Here is a 10,007-nt window from a genome sequence, read left to right on the forward strand (position 1 = left end):
ATATCATCGTGGGAGGTGGGCCTGCCGCTGGGTTGTGGGTACCAAGAGGGTTTGACCTTTGCTAAGGATTCCGAAGAAAGGATGGGATTTACCAGTGAGAAGGTTGGCTGCTAGGTGAGAGGAATCAGAGGGTGACCTGGCTGCTGAGTGTGGTTCAGCCCGGTGATGGTGGTGAGTGACCAGAGGACAGCAGTGAGAGGAGGGTCGGGCCTGTGGTTTGTGATAGAAATAAAGTCGGGAAGACTGAGGGATGGTTGGGCGGTGAGAAAAGAATTTAGAATGAGTCCTGGAGCCTGGAGAGACAGCAGATGGCAGGTCTTAGTTATTTCCGATAGTTATGACCAAATACACAATGAAAAGCAACATAGAGGAAGGGTTTGTGTCAGCTCATGAGGGGCTACAGTTCACCATGGCAGAAAAGACACAGAAGTAGCAGGCTCCGCCGTGACTGGAGCGCTACACTGGGCCAGCTCACATCTTAGCGAGCGAACAGGAAGTCTGCTACAAAATATCAAAGCCTTTCAGCCACTTCCTGACTCAGCACCTTACCCTTTACACCTGGCCCCGCCCCTTTCAACCACTTCCTGATTCAGCACCTTATCCTTTACACCTGGCCCCGCCCCTTTCAGCCACTTCCTGATTCAACGCCTTACTCTTTACACCTGGCCCCGCCCCTTTCAGTCACTTCCTGATTCAGCTCCTTATCCTTTACACCTGGCCCCGCCCCTTTCAGCCACTTCCTGATTCAACGCCTTACTCTTTACACCTGGCCCCGCCCCTTTCAGTCACTTCCTGATTCAGCTCCTTATCCTTTACACCTGGCCCCGCCCCTTTCAGTCACTTCCTGATTCAACGCCTTATTCTTTACACCTGGCCACGCCCCTTTCAGCCACTTCCTGATTCAGCTCCTTATCCTTTACACCTGGCCCCGCTCCCAATCGCCTTGATAAGACCCCCATCACCACCCACTCTCTCAGAAAGCAACGTTTCTCTGACCTTCAAGAACACGAGCCCGTGGGGAGCATTTCACCTCAAACACTGTGTTGCGGGGTCACTCTGTGGGCAAGAAGCTCCTTCTCTGTTGTGTCACTTTGGTGTTATCTATACTTTGGTCTGTCCTGGGAGCCCTATCTAAAATAGACATGTGTCTTGAGTCTCCCCAAGAAAAGTTTTTCACACAACACAATTGGCAACCGAAGATGAATTTGGGGAGCTTCAAGTGAGTGGCCCTGGTGGGGGGGAGGGGTAGCAAGGTGCGCAACCGAGCTTCCCGGGAGGAAATTCCCAAAGAGCTGTCCTTTCCTGTACGGTGTGCATTGGCGTGCCTCTGTGTGACTGCAGTTGCATGGTTCTCGTCATGGGTAGCAAGATGAGTAACTAGGGCTGAGTCATCAGGTGACCCTGATGTCTGTGGGACACACGGACCGTCTGTGGGAGAAATCTTAGGATGGCTATCTTCATCTATGTGACATGGAGGGCCATGCCTGCTTGATGACCGGGGTCTACCCCAGGAACGTGGAGTTGCCCTGAAAACAGTTAACGGTTTGGAGGAAACTTGGCAGTCTTGGAGATTTCTCACAAGGGGGAGATTGTCAGTCGCGGAGGCGGAGGCTGCCTGTCCACTGTTGTGTGTAGTTAGAAACCACAAGAGGCCAGGATGGAGCATAAGGAACTGTTTGTGTGAAGGGGCAATTGTGAGGAGAAAGGGAGATGGGCAGCATTCTCTGTGCTAGGATCTGGCAGGTGAGTTAGATAAAGGAGAGAAGCGATGAAGGTGTTAACTTGGTGCTCCTTACAGTTTGGAGGCTAAAATCTCTTCCTGGAATGTGAGAACTTGGGACCCATGGGAAGATTCAGAGAGAGGGGAAGAGGGGAAGACTGTAAACACAATAGAAGATTCTCGAGTCCGACCTTTAGTAGGAAGAGGGAAAATCTAAGACCCAACATACAGGCGGGGGCATTAACCTTGCTTTGGTGCAAGAAACTGATGTGATCAGGAAACACTCCACATTTGAACTGCTGGACTTAGTGGACGGTGGAGGACCAGCCTGTCCCGCCCTGCCCTGAGAGGCTGTGGGCCATGGGAGCAGTCTGACTGCCAGAGACACAGGAAAACTGAGTAAAGTAACCTCCCGTCCCTGATGGATTAGCTTCTGGGAACCATTAGGAACACTCGGCTATCTTAGTCTGAGGTCCTCATGAATATCAGGGGCTGACGGACCATAGATGAGGGACAGGGGTGATTGAGGGAACTAGGGATTAGAGGGGCTGCGTTTGAACCCCAGCTCACTGGTCCAGATGGAGTGCTGTTGGTGGAGGAGTTCAAAGGCTGACCCACCAGGGACCTCAAGCCTGCTGTGGATCTTGCTGAGTCTGTTGGAGCAAGACCTTCAAAGAGCAGGAAAGGCTTTGACAGATCTCAGTGACTTAGACAGGGGAGCAAAGAGCATGTGTAAAGCAAAAGAGGCAACAACCAGAGACAAAGATTGAGAAAACGGGGTGGGGGGAAGCAGAGAAGAGGGCCGTATTTCTGGAGACAATGGTGGCAGGATTTGTGTCTCACTGGAGTTCCTGAGGGGGGAAGAAACATAGAAAGAAAGCCAGACTGTGTGCTAAGGGGCTTCTGGCAGCTTAAAACCTGAAGAGTTGTTCACAGAAGACCCTCCTGGTGGAACAGGAGAAAACCACCAAGCCTGTCCCAGGCTGGATAACTGTTCCCAAGGTTATTCTAGGGTTGGAGGGGGTTCACCCAGCCAGGAACTCCTCCAACAGCCAGATTTGGTGAACGGGGAGGTAACAGCTACAGGCACATCCAAAGCGCCCGTCTGACCCGGGGAGCCAGCAGTGGAGAGCAAGACCACATTTCCCTTTGGCCCTGAGTAAGGCTGAACGGATTAAGTCAGGCTCACGGAGCAAGAGAGCTAGCACATCAAGGATGGAGAGGAGGAGGGAGGTTCTGTGGAAGAGCTCCAGGATACGGAAATGAAATGGCTCAGGGAGAATGACTGAGGGTCACAGGGGCTGAGTAACCTCGCTCCTCTATCCACACTTCATACCCAGTCTTGATCGGTGGAGGAAGCAGCAAATGGATGGAACCTTCCCATGCTGTGTTAGACCCTGCTTATGCGTGACTTTGGTATCTTCTTACTCAGGGTTTCTATTCCTGCACAAACATCCTCACCAAGAAGCAAGTCGGGGAGCAAAAGGATTTATTCAGCTTACACTTCCACAATACTGTTCATCACCAAAGGAAGTCAGGGCAGGAACTCAAGCAGGTCAGGAAGCAGGAGCTGATGCAGAGGCCTTGGAGGGGTGCTGCTTACTGACTTGCTCCCCCTGACTTGCTCAGCTTGCTTTCTTATAGAATCCAGGACCACCAGCCCAGGGATGGCACCACCCACAATGGGCTGGGTCCTCCCACCCTTGATCACTAATTGAGAAAATGCCTTACAGCTGGATCTCATGGCGGTATTTCCTCAAGGGAGGCTCCTTTCTCTGCGATAACTCCAGCTTGTGTCGAGTTGACGCACATTACTGACCAGTACAAGTACCTCCTTAGTTGTGAACCGCTGGGGTCACCTGACACCTCATGAAAACAGATGGGGCCCTGCTGGTTATTGGTTAAGGGGCGATGGTTCGGGATTTTATCCTGCCTGTCATCTGGAAAGGTTTTGATAAGAATAACCTCTGAGTGTTTTGCATATTTGGGGAGACAACCAGGTACACTGGCGCTACCACCTACCTCACAATCCTGCCGACGCTGGGTGAACTGAAAGGAAAAATGGGTTAAAATAACATCTAAAAGGTTTAAATCCAAAAGGTACCCTTCACGCATGGAAATGGACACTCCCAGAGATCATAAGGTTATTGAAGGAAAACCCCAGTGCCGGGAGTGGGCCACCTCCTATGAGTTGTTGGCCAGGGAACCCCCCACAGCTCCAAGGGTCATTAAGGCTATTGCTACTGTATACCATAGGTTGCGTACCAGGACTAGACAGTAAGACCCTACTGAAACAACTCATGCCCATGTTTCAGCTGCAGGGGGAAATTAAGCTGGGAGTAAACAGGAAACACCCATCCTGCCGTCTACGCGTTTGTGTACTGTCAGAGCAGGCTGCTGGTTGGAGAAAGCCAACATTCCAGCTTAGCTATTGGTCCTACATGCTGAAATACGGTTATGCTAGGCAAGACGCGCCTGCTTGTGCAATAGTGGCTCGTCGTCTGTCATAGGTAAGGCTCCACAAGAGGGAACTCACAGCCAGTACTGTAAGCTGTAACAAAAGCCCACAGCTGGGAGGTCATAAGTCCCCACGGGGAAGCAACCTCTAAGGTTTTACTAGATGGGTGTGATGTGTCTGTCTAACTGCCCACAGGCAGTCTGTCCGTCTACACCCATAGATCACTGTCGTCAGTCTCATAACCACTGGTGACGCTGCTGAGAGCAAATGGCTGTTACTGTTGGAGGCGGCTCTTCCTGACCCCTAGGTGCGTGTCTATAGTCACCCATGTTACTGCTGCGAGGTGCTCTTCCTGATCCGTTGGTGGGCGTCTATAGTCACTTACAGGCTCCGGGATCGTCAGGGAAGAGCAGGCGGAAAGAATTATGTAGTGAGGATTTTGGTTTCTTTTAAAACCAAGTTATGTCCTGCGACTATGTTTGAATCCCAGGTGTGGGATACGGGGCCGCTTCAGTTTGCTCACAGTCACAAACACTTGCTGGGAACAAGCAAAAACAGATCTGTTCTAAGTACTACCATTTCATTTTCAGACTCCATTTAATCCTAGGAAGAAACTGAATTCAAGGTCTGAGGCCCTAGGGGAGCTGAGGACTTCCCAGTAGCTGAGCGGCTTCTGTTGTAAACAGCCATCTGAGTCCAGTCATCTCAAGGACAACCTCTGTTTTGCTGGCGTGGTGAAACAAGTTCATGTTCCCAGGGCCTAGGAATGAACTCCTATCTTGCTCCTCCAAACACTTCCTTAATTGTCTGTTAACGGGTAAGGAATATAGAAATTGCTGCTATCTAAACCAGGGTGCATAAGTCGTAAAAACGTACAATGAATTGGCTATTGTACTCACTGAGCTCCACACCTAACGTCTAGGGAGATGAGTGAAGGGCTTTGAGCTCCCGATCTAATGTCTAGGACAATGAATTAAGGACATTGAAGCCGGGTGCTCAGGATACGGTCCAGTCTCCAACCAGTACGCCCTTGCTTAACCCATAGTGTCAACATATAATTGGATAACACTGTAGCTCTCCCCAGCTCCCCTCATCTTGTGTTCCCATCCTTTAAAAATGTCATACAATCTCTCTTCGGGATGCAGTTCAAATTCCGAACTGACCACATCCCTGAGCATTCAGAAAGTAAAGCTGGGGTCTGGGGAGATGGCTCAGCAGTTAAGAGCACTGACTGATGGGGTTGGGGATTTAGCTCAGTGGTAGAGCGCTTGCCTAGGAAGCACAAGGCCCTGGGTTCGGTCCCCAGCTCCGGGGGGGGGGGGGGGGGAGAAAAAAATAAAAGAGCACTGACTGCTCTTCCAGAGGTCCTGAGTTCAATTCCCAGCAACCACATGGTGACTCACAACCATCTGTGATCGGATTTGATGCCGTCTTCTGGTGTGTCTGAAGACAGTGACAGTCTACTCATAATATGAAATAAATAAATAAATAAATAAATAAATAAATAAGGCTTTCAGTTTTAAGCTTCATATCTGAAGTGCATTTTCTCAGCTTCCAACCCAAACCCAACACTATGATTGTCTTGTGCTCTAGGAAGGACATGATTTTTTGCCAGCTGCAGATAGTTTAATTCTGGGGACTCTAGAGAAGGTATAAACGGGAGAGCCCCCAAGAAGGCCTGGGCTGGCTGCTGTTCCCCCTGCTGCTCCTGGTTGCTGTTGGTCAAACAAGTGGTCATGAGCAAAAAGACAAGAAGAAGAGGAAGAGGAGTAGGAGGAGGAGGAAGAGGAAGAGGAAGAGGAAGAAGAACAAGAAGAATGTGAAGAAGAAAAAGAAGAATTAGAAGGAAAAGGAGAAGAGGAGGAGGAGGATGTAGTGGTAGTGGTGGTGGTAGTAGTAATAGTAGTAGTAGTAGTAGTAGTAGTAGTAGTAGTAGTAGTAGTAGCAGTAGTTGAAGATATCCTGACAATGGAGATTGGACTTACCCTAAGGAACTCTATATCCCTAATCAGCAAGAAGTAATCTAAAAAGATCTAAGCCCCCTTTCCCCTCTACCTAGTGTTGGGGGGTTGGAAGGGATTGGGGTAGAGAAGGGTGACGGATATAAGAGCCCAGTAAAATAACCCAAAAATGTAAGAGCTGGAATAGGAAGTAGAATACTGTGTAACAGTTTCTTTGATGAATCATTCCATCCTGATGAGAAGCTCTTTAAAACATGAAGGTGAATTTCCTTTAAGATGGCCTCAGGAAGTCCCTGAAACTGATCAAATTCACTAACCCCCTCCTCCCCACTAAAATAAAAGCTGAGAGTTTTAAAATTCATATTTTATTTTTTATATTTTATGTATTTATATATTTTAATTCCTATATTTATATTTTATATCTAATAAATATATTTATATCTATATAAAATATCTATATAGATATATTTATATCTGTATTTATATAGAAATTTATATATTTATTATTTTCAAACTAGCCAAGCCGCAACAATGACTCTCAAAGAACAGCTGCAAAGAAGACGCAGGCCAGACGACCAGCTGCCTAGAAGAAACAGAAACCAGCTGAGCTGCCTGGAAGAGGTTTAGACCAACCAAGACACCTGGAAAGGACAGTCTACAACCTGTCGAGCTGCCTGCAGGCTGTGCAGTGTGCTCCAGGTTCCCAGCTCTGTGAGATGATCCAGGCCAGGGTGGGCTTTGGTGAGGCAGCTGTCTTTGAGTCGTTTCTGCTCTAAGTAACCTCTCACCTACATTCCTATAAGTACCCCCAATAAAGGTCTTCGGTTCACCAAAGTGGACTTTGGTGATTTCTGCACTTTGGTCTGGCATTGGTTCCCTATCTGGGGTGAGTAGACAGGTGTGTGGCATCTCCCCAGGAAAAGTTTTGTCACACAACAGCAGTGAACTAAGGTAGATATATGTGGCCAGGTATTTTGCATATTAGCCATGCTACAGATCAACAGATAGGCTGGAAGGAACCCCAGTGTGGCCCAACACAGCCAAGTGGTTATTACAGTGACTAACTTTGAGAGGTGGGACTGAGTCAAACCTGATCAGGGGAGCAACAAGGACGCCAGCAGGGGCCAGGTCTGAACGGAAGGAAGGAAACAAAGGCAGTGACCTCCTCCAGAAGCCAGAGAAGAGCAAGAGGCCCTAATGAAGCACAGCAACATGGGACAGCCTAGACTTTGGGTCCCAGAATAGAAGTGCACGGGGCTGGCTTTCCTCACCCAGATTGGACTCCTGTTGAGGGGTTCCCAGGGACCTTGCTCTGAGGACCTAGAACTGGTAGAAGCTGGAAAGCCCACGCGATCCTGCCCACTCTTCTGGCTTTCTTGTCCCTGACACTACTACAGGAATTTCTGGGAAACTGAGTCGCCAAACGTTTTGTTTGGGGAGAGGAGCTGCTCCCTGCTTTTATTAGCAAGCTATTATTTGTAAGCTCTTAGTTTTGTCAGTATTCCCCCATGTGAACTGTGGAGACTGAGCACACACGCACACACACACACACACACACACACACACACACACACACACACATACACACACACACACACACACCTGGGCTTGCAGTTAGCACTCCAATACATAATTGCCCTCATAAACTGAGTGCTGTTCCCACGGGCTACTGCTGGCTTTAGAATTCCTCTCTCTCTCTCTCTCTCTCTCTCTCTCTCTCTCTCTCTCTCTCTCTCTCTCTTTCTCTCTCTCTCTCCCCCCCCCTCACCCTCTCCCTCTCCCTCCCCCCACCCTCCGCCTTCCTTCTCTTTCTTTTTAGACAGGGACTCACTACATAGCTCTAGCTGGCCTGGAATTCACTGTGCATAGTGGGCTAGTCTCGAACTCATAGAGGCTGGGACGCTGCCTCTATTTTCAGGAACGGAAGCTGGGACCCACCATGCTGGGATGTTCTCATTTTCATGGAGAGAATGAAAGCACCAAGCCACTGCCGAGTTGGTTATTTTACTTTCTATACCTAGAAGCGGGTGGGGAGTTTAGTTTAGTTTTGTTTTAATTTTTTACTCTCAACAGCCTTGATAAGACCCTCATTTCCTTAGACGACTTCTCATCCTGGCTCCCCATTGTACCTGAGTTCCTCTGGTCTACCCGATCGATTCTCATGGGACCTATACTGAGTATCTGTGGCCGTCATGTCCTACTGTACTGTACCAAGTCATCTTAAGTGAGAGAACTTACTGCTTCCCTGTTCTATAGGCCAGAAGTACAGAGCCAAGGTGTCAGTAAGCCATGGTAGCATTGAAGGCCCCTGGGAAGAGCCTTCGTCGCCTTTCCCGGCTCCTGGTGGCCCCAGGCATCCCTTGGCTGTGGCTGCATCACCATAATCTGTACCTGCATCTTTAGCTGGCCTTCTCTTCTGTGTCATGCTTCTGCGTGTCCCTCCTAAGGATATTGTCATAGGATTCAAGCCCCATCCCAGTAACCCAGGGTGGCCTCATCTTTAGATGTGACTGCAAAGTCTGTTTATCCAAATAAGGCCACACTCCTAGGCATCAGATCCTGGGGCAGGGCGGGGCGGGGGGTTCCATCCCTTACCCCACTTTATGGAGAGTGACTGTGAGTCCCACCTCACCACAGCGGAGTTCACATCTGGCAGTCGGCTACACTTGAGGTGTTCTTGCTAGCCACATGGCTGAGACAGTTTAGACTCCCAAGTTCTGAAACAAATCTTTGTGGGGCTACTAGACTCCTGAATAATGGCGGCCAACAGAGAGAGCTTGGAGGCTGCACCCTCTGCAAAGCGCGGGGAGCTGAGAGTCAGAGCTCCCTGGCTGTCCACATGTCTGTGTAAAGAGCAGAGAGCCGAAGGGCTGCTGAGTCACTAACCACGTCTCTCACGTAGACAATGCGTGTTCTGTCTATCATAGGGAAAGAGGTGAGGGGTGGTGGCGTCTTGGTCCACACACACCTAAAGCTCGGTTCTGAGTGTGTGGGAGAATATTCTAGAGAAAAAAATCAAGAGCTAGTGTCAGAGCTTAGGGACTTTGGGCAAGTGACTTACACTGGAGAGGGTGTCACCTTCCCAAAGAGCAATGTCACAGAACGCTGTGACCAGAAGTAAAAAAAAACACACATTAAGGAGGGGCTGACAAGTTGACTCAGCTGGTAAAAGCACTCATCACCACGAGTGACCACCTGAGTTTGATCCCTGGGACCCATCTGGTGGGAAAAGAGAAATGGCTCCCACACACTGTCCTCTGACCTCTAAGTACATGCCATGATACACACCAAAGTGTGTCGGTGCGTGAGTGTGCACACATACATTAAGTTAATTTAAAAATTAATTGATTAATCGAAGTAGTATAAAAATGAGAATAATGTCACCAGTTAGCAAAGTGTCACTGCTTATATACTCTTAGCCCATAAATTCACGTGTTGAGGACACACGGAGGCCTTCGGGAGCTTTTCAGAATTAGCCGAGTCATCAACTCGGGCCCATGTGGCTTTTAGGAGAGAGCTACACGTCGTACCCTGCCTCTCAGTTCATGGCACCACTGCCATGGTCGGTTACAGAAAGAATACAGACATGTATGCACAGATTCCATAAAGGCATATGTGAAACCATCTGATGGAAAAGGGGTCAGATGGCAGAGGGCCAGAGGACCAAGGGGAGGGTGACAGGACACAGGGGAAGATGCTTGAAGTCATGATGTACTTGCTTGAAAACGGCCTTAGAAACCATAACACATTTAAAGGGAATTCAAAACAACACACACCCCTGCCCCGAAGTAAGAAGACCTCACTAGAGGTCAACACTTCCAACCTCCCCAACCGTGGGCTTAATAAAATTATGTTCTTTATGAATTAC

General features: G+C 49.0%; 1 long non-coding RNA gene across 2 annotated transcripts; it reads left to right on the forward strand.

Annotated features, from left to right (window-relative positions):
• Nucleotides 1-893: 893 nt before the first annotated feature.
• LOC120095640 (uncharacterized) lies at nucleotides 894-6,995 on the forward strand. 2 transcript variants are annotated; one of them, XR_015633734.1, is made up of 3 exons: nucleotides 894-1,219; nucleotides 4,769-4,995; nucleotides 6,658-6,995. It is a non-coding gene; the product is annotated as an uncharacterized LOC120095640 (long non-coding RNA). The 2 variants fall into 2 exon arrangements; XR_015633735.1 differs by lacking the exon at nucleotides 894-1,219 and adding an exon at nucleotides 4,336-4,485.
• Nucleotides 6,996-10,007: the final 3,012 nt, after the last annotated feature.

Source organism: Rattus norvegicus, chromosome 11 (genome assembly GCF_021556685.1).
Source record: "Rattus norvegicus strain SHRSP/BbbUtx chromosome 11, alternate assembly SHRSP_T2T, whole genome shotgun sequence".
Lineage (NCBI taxonomy): Eukaryota > Metazoa > Chordata > Mammalia > Rodentia > Muridae > Rattus > Rattus norvegicus.